Source organism: Somniosus microcephalus, chromosome 4 (genome assembly GCF_052327205.1).
Source record: "Somniosus microcephalus isolate GS21.2 chromosome 4, FLI_Smic_1.0, whole genome shotgun sequence".
In the NCBI taxonomy this organism is placed as follows: Eukaryota; Metazoa; Chordata; class Chondrichthyes; order Squaliformes; family Somniosidae; genus Somniosus; species Somniosus microcephalus.
Window position 1 is genome coordinate 264,896,204 of NC_140990.1, and position 14,138 is coordinate 264,910,341.

Below are 14,138 nucleotides of genomic sequence, written 5' to 3' on the forward strand. Positions count from 1 at the left end.
GACTAGTCAGTCTACACAAGGATGCCTGAACTCCATTCCTAGTCTTGACTGACAATCACAATCACATTTTACATATTCAGTGAGTTACTGAATATTTATTAATTATCCAGGAGAAAGAGGGGAATATAGATGGAGGTGCCTTTCTCACACCAATCAAGGGCCTCTTGATTAATCGACCTGAGAAGCGCATTGATGACATGGTTCATAATAATAAATACAAAAGATCTTTTTGGAACAGGAAAGTGCTATAAGGTCGAACTAGTCGATTGCTTTATCATAGCTGCCTGCCAACTTCTCACCAAATCTAAGAAATTGCTCTTGCCGTAAAGCATTACAGCAGGAGGCAATTGTGCAATATTTGCTTATGTTTCTCTTTTTATTCATTCCTGGGATGTGGGCATCGCTGGCAAGGCCAGCATTTATTGCCCATCCCTAAATGCCCATGAGAAGGTGGTGGTGAGCTGCCTCCTTAAACCGCTGCAGTCCGTGTGGTGAAGGTCCTCCCACAGTGCTGTTAGGGAGAATTTTCACACAGCGACAATGAAAGAATAGCAATAACTTTCCAAGTCAGGATGGTGTGTGACTTGGAGGGGAACTTGGTGGTGATGGTGTTCCCATGCGCCTGCTGCCCCTATCCTTCTGGGTGGTAGAGGTCACGGGTTTGGGAGGTGCTGCCGAAGAAGCCTTGGCGAGTTGCTGCAGTGCATCTTGTAGATGGTACACACTGCAGCCACGGTACGCTGGTGGTGGAGGGAGTGAATGTTTAAGGTGGTGGATGGGGTGCCAATCAAGCGGGCTGCTTTGTCTTGGATGGTGTTGAGCTTCTTGAGTGTTATTGGAGCTGCACTCATCCAAGCAAGTGGAGAGTATTCCATCACACTCCTTGTGCCTTGTAGATGGGAGAAAGGCTTTGGTGAGTCAGGAAGTGAGACACTCGCCACAGAATACCTAGCCTCTGACCTGCTCTTGTAGCCACAGTATTTATGTGGCTGGCCCAGTTAAGTTTCTGGTCAATGGTGATCCCCAGGATGTCAATGGTGGGGGATTCGGCGATGGTAATGCCATTGAATGTCAAGGGGCGGTGTTTAGACTCTCACTTGTTGGCGATAGTCATTGCCTGGCACTTCGGTGGCGCAAATGTTACCTGCCACTTATCAGCCCAAGCCTGAACGTCGTCCAGGTCTTGTTGCATGCGGGCATGAACTGCTTCATTATCTGAGGAGTTGTGAATGGCACTGAACACTGTGCAGTCATCAGCGAACATCCCCATTTCTGACCTTATGTTGGAGGGAAGGCCATTGATGAAGCAGCTGAAGATGGTTGGGCCTAGGACACTGCCCTGAGGAACTCCTGCAGTGATGTCCTGGGACTGTGATGATTGACCTTCAATCACCACAACCATCTTCCTTTGTGTTAGGTATGACACCAGCTAGTGGAGAGTTTTCCCCCCGATTCCCATTGACTTCAGTTTTATTAGGACTCCTTGATGTCACACTCGGTCAAATGCTGCCTTAATGTCAAGGGCAGTCACTCTCACCTCATCTCTGGAATTCAGCTCCTTTTTCCATGTTTGGACCAAGGCTGCAATGAGGTCGGGAGCTGAGTGGTCTTGGCGGAATCCAAACTGGGCATTACTGAGCAGGTTATTGGTGAGTAAGTGCCGCTTGATAGCACTGTCAATGACACCTTCCATCATTTTGCTGATGATTGAGAGTAGACTGATGGGCCGGTAATTGACCGGGTTGATTTGTCCTGCTTTTTGTGGACAGGACATACCTGGGCAGCTTTCCACATTGTCGGATAGATGCCAGTGTTGTAGCTGTACTGGAACAGCTTGGCTAGACGCGGCTATTTCTGGAGCACAAGTCTTCAGCACAACAGCTGGGATGTTGTTGGGGCCCATAGCCTTTGCTGTATCCAATGCGCTCAGCCATTTCTTGGTATCACATGGAGTGAATCAAATTGGCTGAATACTGGTTTCTGTGGTGGTGGGGACTTCAGAAGGAGGCTCAGATGGATCATCCACTCGGCACTTCTGGCTGAAGATGGTTGCAAACACTTCTGCCTTGTCCTTTGAACGCAAGTACTGGGCTCCGCCATCATTGAGGATGGGGATATTCATGGAGCCTCCTCCTCCCGTTAGTTGTTTAATTGTCCACCACCATTCACGACTGGATGTGGCAGAACTGCAGAGCTTTGATCTGATACGTTGGTTGTGGGATCGCTTAGCTCTGTCTATAACATGCTGCTTTCGCTGTTTAACATGCATGTAGTCCTGTGTTGCAGCTTCCCCAGGTTGGCACTTCATTTTTTTTAGGTACGCCTGGTGCTGCTCCTGGCATGCTCTTCTACACTCCTCATTGAACCAGGGCTGGTCCCCTAGCTTGATGGTAATGGTAGAAAGAGGGATATGCTGGGGCATGAGCTTATAGATTGTGATGGAATACAATTCTACTGCTGCTGATGGTCCACTGTGCCTCATGGATGCCCAGTTTTGAGCTGCTAGATCTGTTCTGAATCTATCCTATTTAGCACGGTGGTAGTGCCACACAACACGATGGAGGGTGTCCTCGGTGTGAAGATGGGACCTCATCTCCACAAAGACTGTACGGTGGTCACTGCTACCAATACTATCATGGACAGATGCATCTGCGACAGATTGGTGAGGATGAGGTCAAGTAGGTTTTTCCCTCGTGTTGGTTCTCTCACCACCTGCTGCAGGCCCAGTCTGGCAGCTATGTCCTGGACTCAGCCAGCTCGGTCAGTAGTGGTGCTACTGAGCCATTCTTGGTGATGGACATTGAAGTCCCCCACCCAGAGTACACTCTGTGTCCTCGCTAACCTTAGTGCTTCTTCCAAGTGGTGTTCAACATGGAGGAGTACTGATTCATCAGCTGAAGGAAGGGGGTAGGTGGTAATCAGCAGGAGGTTTCCTAGCCCATGCTGGATCTGAAATCATGACATTTCATGGGGCCCGAAGTCAATGTTGAGGACTCCCAGGGCCACTCGCTCCCGACTGAATACCACTGTGCCACCACCCCTGGTGAGTCTGTCCTGCCTGTGGGCCAGGACATACCCAAGGATGATGATGGAGGAGTCTGGGACATTGGCTGGAAGGTATGATTCTGCGAGTATGACAATGTCAGGTTGTTGCTTGACTGGTCTGTGGAGCACCTCTCCCAACTTTGGCACAAGTCCCCAGATGTTAGTAAGGAGGACTTTGCAGGTTCAACTGAGCTGGGTCTGCCGTCGTGTCCAAAGCCAGTGGTCCATCCAGTTTTATTCTTATTATTGTTATTCGTAGCGGTTCAGTACAACTAGGCCATTTCAGAGGGCTGTTAAAAGTCAACTACATTGCTATGTGTCTGGAGTCACATAGAGGCCAGACCAGGTAAGAATGGCAGATTTCCTTCCCTAAAGGACATTAGTGAACCAGATGGGTTTTTACAACAATCCGATAGTTTACTGATCATCATTACTAATTGTAATGATATCAGCAAATAGAGATGGTATTTGCCTGTTCGATTATGATGCCTTAATAGCATGTTTGCATGTATTGATTGCTTGTGCCTGACCAGCAGAGGGCATGTGACCGAGAGAAGCAAGGCAGTTAGTTTAGTTTCAGTTTCGTTCTAGATGCATCACTAGCTTGATGTCTCCTGTAAATGCTGTATAAAGAGTTGAACAAAGCTTTAGATTAAAAGACATTCTCTTTCATAAATGTCTCGTCATTGAACCCACAAAGAAATCAATACATGGTGTCAGAAGTGATTGAAAGAGATGAAGAGAAAAAATCTGAAGTTAAATCAGCTCTCCACAAATTAGCAAGCCAAAAGAGAACATCGTTGCTTACCATTGGAGAATAGCTAACGAAGTGAAAAATGGAAGGTTTACACCCACCAGCGACGCTTCAGTTAACAGGTAATGTGGCTGAAAATTGGAGGAGATTCAAACAACGTGTAGAGTTGTATTTAGCGGCAATCGGAGCTGACGAGAAAAGTGATAATAAGAAATCGTCAGTGTTCTTACATGTCGTGGGTGATGAAGCGCTGGAGGTGTATAATAATTTCACATTCGCTGCTAATGGAGACAAAATGAAGCTAGATAAAATAATGGAACAGTTTGAGGCCTACTGCATACCTAAACGTAATGTGACATTTGAGAGGCACAGATTTTTCACATGTGTACAGAAAACGGGTGAGACTATTGATCAGTATGTGACTGAACTGAGAAACAGAAGCAAATCGTGTGAATTTGGGGGACTGACAGACTCGCTGATAAAAGACAGACTGGTGTGTGGTATTCCAGATAATGGTCTAAGGGAAAGACTGCTAAGAGAGCAAGATCTAGACCTGGGAAAAAGCCATAGCACTGTGTAGGGCTACAGAGACTGTGAAGTTGCAGGCAAAGGAGCTGTTCAGTGACAATAGCTGCAACATGGATGCAGTGAGTAAGAACGGACACAAACCGTTTAACAAAAAGAGCGCCAATGTGAAAAAAGAGGCGTGGCCAGCGAACGAAAATGAAAGGGGCAATCGAAAGTCATGTAGTCGATGCAGTACACAGCATCCACCAAAAAAGTGTCCAGCATATGGTAAAACATGCAATAGTTGCAACAAGAACAACCATTATGCTCGTTGCTGTAAGAACCAAATGCAACAAAGCAAGGTCCATGCAGTAGATGAAAGCGACATAGAGGAGTTCTATGTAGATGTTGTGTCTGAAAACATAAAAGAAGAAAGAGACTGGATGTTGACACTAAAAGTGAATGACATACACATTCCATTTAAATTGGATACTGGAGCACAAGTTAATGTGATATCAGAGACTGATTTTAAGAAAATTAGACCCAGACCAAAGATACATGGAATCAAAGTGAAAGTGACAGGATACTCAGGTACTGAAATACCAGTGAAAGGAAGATGCATTGTCAAAGTAACACACAAGGACAGAGAGCACATGCTAGCATTAATCGTGGTGCCAAAGGATGTGCAAGCCATACTAGGTTTAAAAGCCTGTGAGAGACTGAACCTGGTAAAGAGAGTCCTCGTTGTGGAAAGCGAAGGAGAGACAATCTATGATGAACTCATGAAAGAGTACAAAGACCTATTTAAGGGTCTAGGCTGCATTCCAGGAGAACACACGATCAGAGTAGATAAAAGTATGACACCGGTCATACATCCATGCAGAAAAGTTCCGTTTGCTCTTCAAAAGCAACTGAAGGCAGAGTTGGACAGGATGGAAAGCCTGAACGTGATTCAGAAGATAGATGAGCCAACTGAGTGGGTGAGTTCCCTCGTCGCAGTGGACAAAAAGAATGGAAAGCTCAGAATTTGCCTGGATCCAAGAGATCTAAACAGAGCAATAAAGAGAGAGCACTTCAAGCTTCCTACACATGAGGAAATCATGGCACAGTTTGCAAATGCAAAATATTTCAGCAAGTTAGATGCATCATCAGGATTTTGGCAGATGAAGCTGGACGAAGCAAGTTCAAGACTGTGCACGTTCAACAGTCCATTTGGCAGATACAGATTCCTAAGGTTACCATTTGGCATTGCCTCAGCTCCTGAGGTGTATCACAAAACTATCCATATGATCTATGAGCACCTGGAGGGAGTTGATACATCAATGGATGACATCATAGTATGGGGAACCACGAGAACTGAGCATGACGAGAGACTGAAAAAAGTGCTGGAAGCAACAAGGAAAACAAACCTGAAGCTGAATAGAGAGAAATGCCAGCTCGGGGTGACAGAACTGACATTCGTGGGAGATATCCTTAGCAGTGAGGGCATCAGACCAGATCCCAGAAAGGTGTCCGCCATTGAGAATATGCCAAAGCCACAATGCAAAAAGGACATGCAGAGGTTTAATGGAATGATCAACTACATGGGGAAATTCATATCCAACCTCTCAGAAAAGATGGCGCCACTGAGAAGACTAACTGAAAAGAACATAGAATGGGAATGGAATCATGAGCATGAGAAGTCATGGAGCGATCTAAAGAAACTGCTCACAGAGGAACCAGTTCTGAGGTTTTATGACCCAGCGAGACCCATCAAGATATCATCAGATGCATCACAGAGTGGGCTCGGTGCCGTTCTTCTGCAACAATATGACTACTGGCAACCTACTGCATATGCATCGTGCTCAATGACAGACGCGGAGACGCGATATGCTCAAATAGAAAAGGAGCTGCTCAGCATCACATACGCCTGTGAAAGATTTCACCAGTTTGTGGCAGGACAAGCAATCAGTGTAGAGACTGACCATAAGCCCTTGATTGCATTGTTCCAAAAGCCACTAAATAGCTGTCCGCTTAGAATACAAAGAATGATGATCAGGCTGCAACGCTATACACTGAATGTTGCGTACACACCGGGTAAACTGATGTATACAGCAGACACGTTGTCCAGAGCTGTTGACCCAAGTGAGCCCGCAAACACCACAATGGATGAAAAAGTGAACGCCTACGTGGACATGATCACAAGTGCACTGCCCATAGCAGATGCAAAAATGGAGCTCATAAAGACTGAGACAAACAAAGATGAAAGAATGAGACGACTGAGAAAAAGCATTTTGGATGGATGGCCCAACATGAAGCAAGACTGCTCACCTGACATGGCAGAGTACTGGAACTGCAGGGCAGAACTATCAGTGGTCGAAGACATCATCTACAAAGGAAGTAAAATAGTTATCCCAAAGAGTCTGAGAAAAGAGATGTTAAAAAAGATCCATGGAGGACATCTGGGAATCGAAAAGTGTAAGAAAAGAGCACGAGAGGTGATGTACTGGCCACGAATCAACCAAGATGTGACAAATGAGGTGTCAAACTGCACAATATGCCTGAAATATCGAGCAAGCAATCCGGTAGAACCACTAAAGCCACACCCAGCGCCAGACAGACCTTACCAGAAGGTAGGCGCTGACATAAGAACATAAGAACATAAGAAATAGGAGCAGGAGTAGGCCAATCGGCCCCTCGAGCCCGCTCCACCATTCAATAAGATCATGGCTGATCTGATCCTAACCTCAAATCTTCTATCACTCTGCATCCACCCGAACCCATGTGATCTCCCGGGAGAGGCGAAAAACCAGATAAAGACCCAATGGCCAATTTGGGAGAAAAAAATCTGGGAAATTCCTCTCCGACCCATCTAGGCGATCGAAATTCTTCCAGGAGATCACTCTGTCCCTATATTTTCTACAGTACTTACCTTCTGTAAAGGCGATCTCCACCCCAGCCAGGAACAGGAATAAAACCATCTCCTGAAATCTAACAGAATTAGAACACAGTAGGAGCAGAACAAGGCTACACGGCCCCTGGGCCCGCTCCACTACCCACAGGGCCATGACCATTCCGAACCCAGACTCATGTCCAATTTCCTGCCCGCTCCCCGTAACCCTTTATTCCCTTTACTTCTAGGAAACTATCTATTTCTGTTTTAAATTTATTTAATGATGTAGCTTCCACAGCTTTCTGGGGCAGCAAATTCCACAAACCTACCACCCTCTGAGTGAAGAAGTTTCTCCTCATCTCAGTTTTGAATGAGCAGCCCCTTATTTTAAGATTATGCCCCCTAGTTCTAGTTTCACCCATCATTGGGAACATCCTCACCGCATCCACCCGATCAAGCCCCTTCACAATCTTATATGTTTCAATAAGATCGCCTCTCATTCTTCTGAACTCCAATGAGTAGAGTCCCAATCTACTCAACCTCTCCTCATATGACCACCCCCTCATCCCCGGGATTAACCGAGTGAACCTTCTTTGTACTGACTTGAGAGCAAGTATGTCTTTTCTTAAGTATGGACACCAAAACTGTATGCAGTATTCCAGGTGCGGCCTCACCAATACCTTGTACAACTGCAGCAATACCTCCCTGTTTTTATATTCCAACCCCCTAGCAATAAAAGCCAACATTCCATTGGCCTTCTTAATCACTTGCTGCACCTGCATACTAACTTTTTGAGTTTCGTGCACCAGGACCCCCAGATCCCTTTGTACTACAGTACTTTCCAGTTTCTTGCCATTAAGATAATAACTTGCTCTATGATTTTTCCTGCCAAAGTGCATAACCTCACACTTTCCAGTATTGTATTCCATCTGCCAAATCTCTGCCCACTTACTTAGCCTGTCTATGTCCCTTTGCAGGTTTTTTATGTCCTCCTCACTCACTACTTTCCCTCCCATCTTTGTATCATCTGCAAACTTTGATATGTTACACTCGGTCCCCTCCTCCAAATCGTTAATATAGATTGTAAAGATTTGGGGACCCAGCACTGACCCCTGCGGAACACCACTAGTTACTGGTTGCCAATCTGAGAACGAACCATTTATCCCAACTCTCTGCTTTCTGTTAGAGAGCCAATCCTCCACCCACGCCAGAATATTACCCCCAATCCCGTGATTTTTTATCTTGAGCAATAATCTTTTGTGTGGCACCTTGTCAAATGCCTTTTGGAAGTCTAAATACACTACGTCCACTGGTTCCCCTTTATCCACCCTGTATGTTACTTCCTCAAAAAACTCAAGCAAATTTGTTAAACATGACTTCCCCTTCATGAAACCATGCTGAGTTTGCCCTATTAAATTATGTTTATCCAAATGTCCCGTTACTGTCTCCTTAATAATGGACTCTAACATTTTACCAACCACAGATGTTAGGCTAACAGGTCTATAGTTTCCAGCCTTCTGCCTACTACCCTTTTTAAATAAGGGTGTTACATTAGCAGTTTTCCAATCTGCCGGGACCTTTGCTGAGTCCAGTGAGTTTTGGAAAATTATTACCAATGCATCCACAATCCCTACCGCTACTTCCCTCAAGACCCTGGGATGCAAGCCATCAGGTCCAGGGGATTTATCCGCCTTGAGTCCCATTATTTTACCAAGTACCACTTCCTTAGTGATTTTAATCGTATTTAGTTCCTCCCCCCCTAGAGCCCCCTGTTTGTCCAGTGTTGGGATATTCTTAGTGTCCTCTACTGTAAAGACTGATACAAAATAATTGTTCAGTGTTTTTGCCATCTCCATGTTTCCCACCATTAATTTCCCGGTCTCATCCTCTAAGGGACCAACATTTACTTTAGCCACCCTTTTTCTTTTTATATAACTATAGAAACTTTTACTGTCTGTTTTTATATTTTTTGCTAATTTACTTTCATAATCTATCTTCCCTTTCTTAATCAATCTTTTTGTTATTTTTTGCTGTCTTTTAAAGACTTCCCAATCTTCCATCCTCCCACTAGATTTGGCTACCTTATATGCCCTTGTTTTTAGTCGGATACTATCCTTAATTACTTTACTTAGCCACGGATGGCTATCTTTTCTTTTACACCCTTTTTTCCTCAGTGGAATATATATTTTTTGGAAGTTGTAAAATAACTCCTTAAATGTACACCACTGGTCATGTACCGTCTTACCCTTTAATCTATTTTCCCAGTCCACTCTAATTAATTCCGCTCTCATACCTTCATAGTCTCCTTTATTCAAGCTCAGCATGCTTGTTTGAGATCCAACCTTCTCACCCTCTAATTGAATATGGAATTCAACCATGTTATGGTCACTCATTCCAAGGGGATCCTTTACTAGGACATTTTTAATTAATCCCGTCTCATTACACAGGACCAGATCTAAGGTTGCTTGCCCCCTGGTCGGTTCAGTTACATACTGCTCAAGAAACCCATCCCTAATACACTCAATGAACTCTTCCTCAAGGCTGCTCTGCCCAATTTGATTTGTCCAGTTAATATGATAATTAAAATCCCCCATAATTATAGCTGTTCCCTTATTACAAGCCTCAACTATTTCCTGATTAATACTCCGTCCAACAGAGTTGCAACTGTTCGGAGGCCTATAGACTACACCCACTAGTGTTTTTTTCCCCTTATTATTCCTTACCTCCACCCAAACTGTTTCACTATCCTGCTCCTTTGACCCAATATCATTTCTCTGTATTATAGTGATTCCTTCCTTTATTAACATAGCCACCCCACCTCCTCTCCCTTCCTGCCTGTCCTTCCTGATTGTTAAATAACCTGGTATGTTTAATTCCCAGTCATGGTCACCCTGCAGCCATGTTTCTGTAATGGCCACAAGATCATACCCATATGTCATTATTTGTGCCGTTAACTCATTCATTTTGTTACGAATGCTACGTGCATTCAGATAAAGAACTTTCAAATATGTTTTGTAACACTTAGTTCCTGTTTTTTCCCTTTTTAGTACTTTACTTTTTACTCCATACCTTCTGTCCCTTCCTGACACATTCTGTTTTTTAATTCCCCCACTGCTACCTAAGTCTATGACCTTCTCTGTTGTCATTTCTATTATTTGCTCTCTAGAAACCTCCCCCCCACTAATTAGTTTAAAGCCCTCTCTACAGCCCTAGTTATATGATTCGCCAGGACTCTAGTCCCAGCACTGGCCAAGTGGAGTCCGTCCCAACAGAACAGCTCCCTCCTGTCCCAGTACTGGTGCCAGTGTCCCAAGAAGCAAAACCCATTTCTCCCACACCAGTCTTTGAGCCACGCATTTAACTCTTTAATTTTATTTATCCTAGCCAAATTCGCTCGTGGCTCAGGTAATAACCCAGAGATTATTACCCTTGAGGTTCTGTTTTTTAATTTGACCCCTAGCTGCTCATACTCCTTTAACAGAACCGTCTTCCTTGTCCTATCTACGTCGTTTGTACCAACATGGACCACGACAACTGGATCCTCCCCCTCCCACTGCAAGTTTCTTTCCAGCCCAGAAGAGATGTCCTTAACCCTGGCACCAGGCAGGCAACACAGCCTTCGGGACTCCCGCTCTTGACTGCAGAGAACCCTATCTATCCCCCTAATGATACTATCCCCTACCACTACAACATTTCTTTTTACTCCCTCCACTTGAATGGCCCCCTGTACCACGGTGCTGTGGCCAGGTTGCTCATCCTCCCTGCAGTCCCCGCTCCCGCCCTCACAGGGAGTAAGAACCTCGATCCTGCTGGACAAGAACAAGGGCTGCGTCTCCTTCAACACTACATCCTGGATCCCTGTACCTTCCTCACTCGTAGTCACACCGTCCTGTCCCTGACCACGGACTACATCTGCAGTAATTAACTTCATAGGTGTGACCATCTCCTGAAACATAGAGTCCAGGAACTTCTCCCCCTCCCTGATGTGTCGCAGTGTCCGAAGCTCGGTCTCAAGCTCCATAACATGGAACTTGAGTTCCTCTAGCAGCAAACACTTGTCGCAGATGTAATCACCGTTAGCCTCAATGGGGTTCACCGGCTCCCACATCTCGCAACAGTAACACATCACCTGCTCCATTCTATATAATTAATTAAATTTCTTATTATTAGTTATGAAGACCCTGCCCGGATATATATGATAATATCACACCACTATTCAATAGGACTTACCAACTTAAAGGTATGAAAGAGAAGAGAAGGAAGAAAACCAACCAACCAGCTGATCACCAACCTCCTCCTTGAATACTGTCTGTGGAGCCTGTTTGGTTGACTTGTCTCGCTGCTCCGCCTCCGCAGTGCTGTCTAAGCCTGGGAGTGGGGAATAAAACAGAGCAAAAAACACACCCTCACCTCCCACTTATCCGAACTCTCCCACTTAGCAAAACTCCAACAGCACTCAATGCACAAAGCACTCCGTGCACCGCACTAGCCCCTCCCCTTTTATACCTGGATTCTACTTCCTGTTTAAACTGCCCAAGAGTTTAAAAAACCCTTAAAAAATTAAACTTACTTCAAATAATTGACTTCTTAACACACTAAAATTCACAAAATACACTTAAATGATTTTTCTCCCACTTAGCAAAACTCCAACAGCACTCAATGCACAAAGCATTCGTATGTCAAGGGAAGGACTACCTTGTAGTCACAGACTATTACTCCCTGTATCCAGAGGTTTGTAGACTGTACACCACCACTGCAGATGCTGTGATAACATGTATGAAAGCCATATTCTCCAGACATGGCGTGGCAAGCGAGGTCTTCACAGACAACGGACCCCAGTTTTACAATGCAAGTTTCCGACACTTTGCCAAAGAGTGGGACTTTGTCCACACAACGTCAAGTCCTCACTTTCCACAGTCCAATGGTCTAGTGGAAAAATCGGTCCAGACAGTGAAAAGACTGATGTATAAGGCAAAAGACAGTGGAACTGACTTCTACCAAAGCATGCTTGTATACCGCACAACGCCGCTCGAGTGTGGTATGTCACCAGCCCAACTCCTTATGGGACGTCGGCGAAGGTCAAACCTACCCATCCCGGAGAACCTCCTGAAAACAAACGATGGGGAGAAAGTGAGGAAGTTCAAAGAACAACAGAAAGAAAAGCAAAAGTACTACTATGACAGAGGAACACAAAACCTACCTGAACTCCACACTGGTGACCAAGTAAGGTTGAAAGACAAAACAAACACATGGACTCAGAAGGGAACTGTCCTGAGTGAAGTTCAACCAAGATCATACACCATTCAGACAGATGAGGGTGCTGTTCTGAGAAGAAATCGTCGAGATCTTATCATGGGACCAGCCACAGCAGGTCAAGAGACTGATACTGTTGAACAACCTGATCACACAGCTGAGAACCAATCATCTGAGGCAACAACTCAGATTCAAGGACAATCAATCAGAAAATCCTCAAGACACGTGAAGCCTCCTGAGAGACTCATTGAGCAAATTTAAGGACTATTGTTATAGAAGGAAGTAATGTTATCTTATTCTTTCTTCAAGTTCTAGTGTATTGACATATTTCATGTGAACACACAAAGCAAGGTTAAAAAACCTTGATCATGATAATGATAATGTAAGTTCATTAAGTGTTACAGTTAAAATGCAGATTAATACAAAGAAAACATGTTGTTAGTTAAAAGTAAAATACTTTTGTTTTAAGAAAAGGAGATGTAATGATATCAGCAAATAGAGATGGTATTTGCCTGTTCGATTATGATGCCTTAATAGCATGTTTGCATGTATTGATTGCTTGTGCCTGACCAGCAGAGGGCATGTGACCAAGAGAAGCAAGGCAGTTAGTTTAGTTTCAGTTTCATTCTAGATGCATCACTAGCTTGATGTCTCCTGTAAATGCTGTATAAAGAGTTGAACAAAGCTTTAGATTAAAAGACATTCTCTTTCATAAATGTCTCGTCATTGAACCCACAAAGAAATCAATACACTAATACTAGCATTGTATTCCAGATTTATTTAATTAACTGAATTTAAATTCCCCAGCTGCCGTGGTGGGACTCATTAGTCCAGGCCGCTGGATTACTAGTCATAGAGTCATAGAGTTATACAGCACGGATAGAGGCCCTTCGGCCCATCTTACCATATTATGGTCACTATCACCAAAGTGCTCACCTACTAGCACTTTTTCCACTTGGCCGGCCACATTCCCTAGAATTAGGTCCAGTACCGCCCCCTCTCTTGTAGGACTTTCTACATGCTGGCTCAAAAAGCTCTCCTGGATGCACTTTAAGAATTCTACACCCTCTGAGCCTTTCACACTCTGACTATCCCAGTTAATATTGGGGAAGTTGAAATCTCCCATTATTATTACCCTATTATTTGCCTACATATCTGTTCCTCTATCTCCCCCTGACTGTTTGGAGGCCTATAGTACACTCCCAGCAAAGTGCTTGCCCCCTTTTTGTTTTTAAGCTCCACCCATATGGCCTCATTAGAGGAACCTGCTAATATATCATCCCTCCTTACTGCAGTAATTGACTCCTTAATTAATATTGCGACACCCCCTCCTCTTATACCTCCCCCTCTGTCTCGCCTGAAGATTCTGTACCCCGGAATATTGAGTTGCCAGTCTTTTCCCTCCCTCAACCATGTCTCCGTGATAGCAACAATATCATACTCCCATGTGTTTATCAACACCTTCAGTTCATCCACCTTATTTGCAAGACTCCTTGCATTAAAATAGATGCCATCCAGCCTTGCCCTTATATATTTGCCCTGTCTACCAAGCTGACTTGTTTTTTCCTCTATAATTGGCAGCACATCACCCCCTATTTCAGCTGCCCTCTGTATCCCATCCCCCTGCCAAGTTAGTTTAAACCCCCCCCAACAGTGCTAGCAAACCTCCCCACAAGGATATTTGTCCCGCTCTGGTTCAGGTGCAAC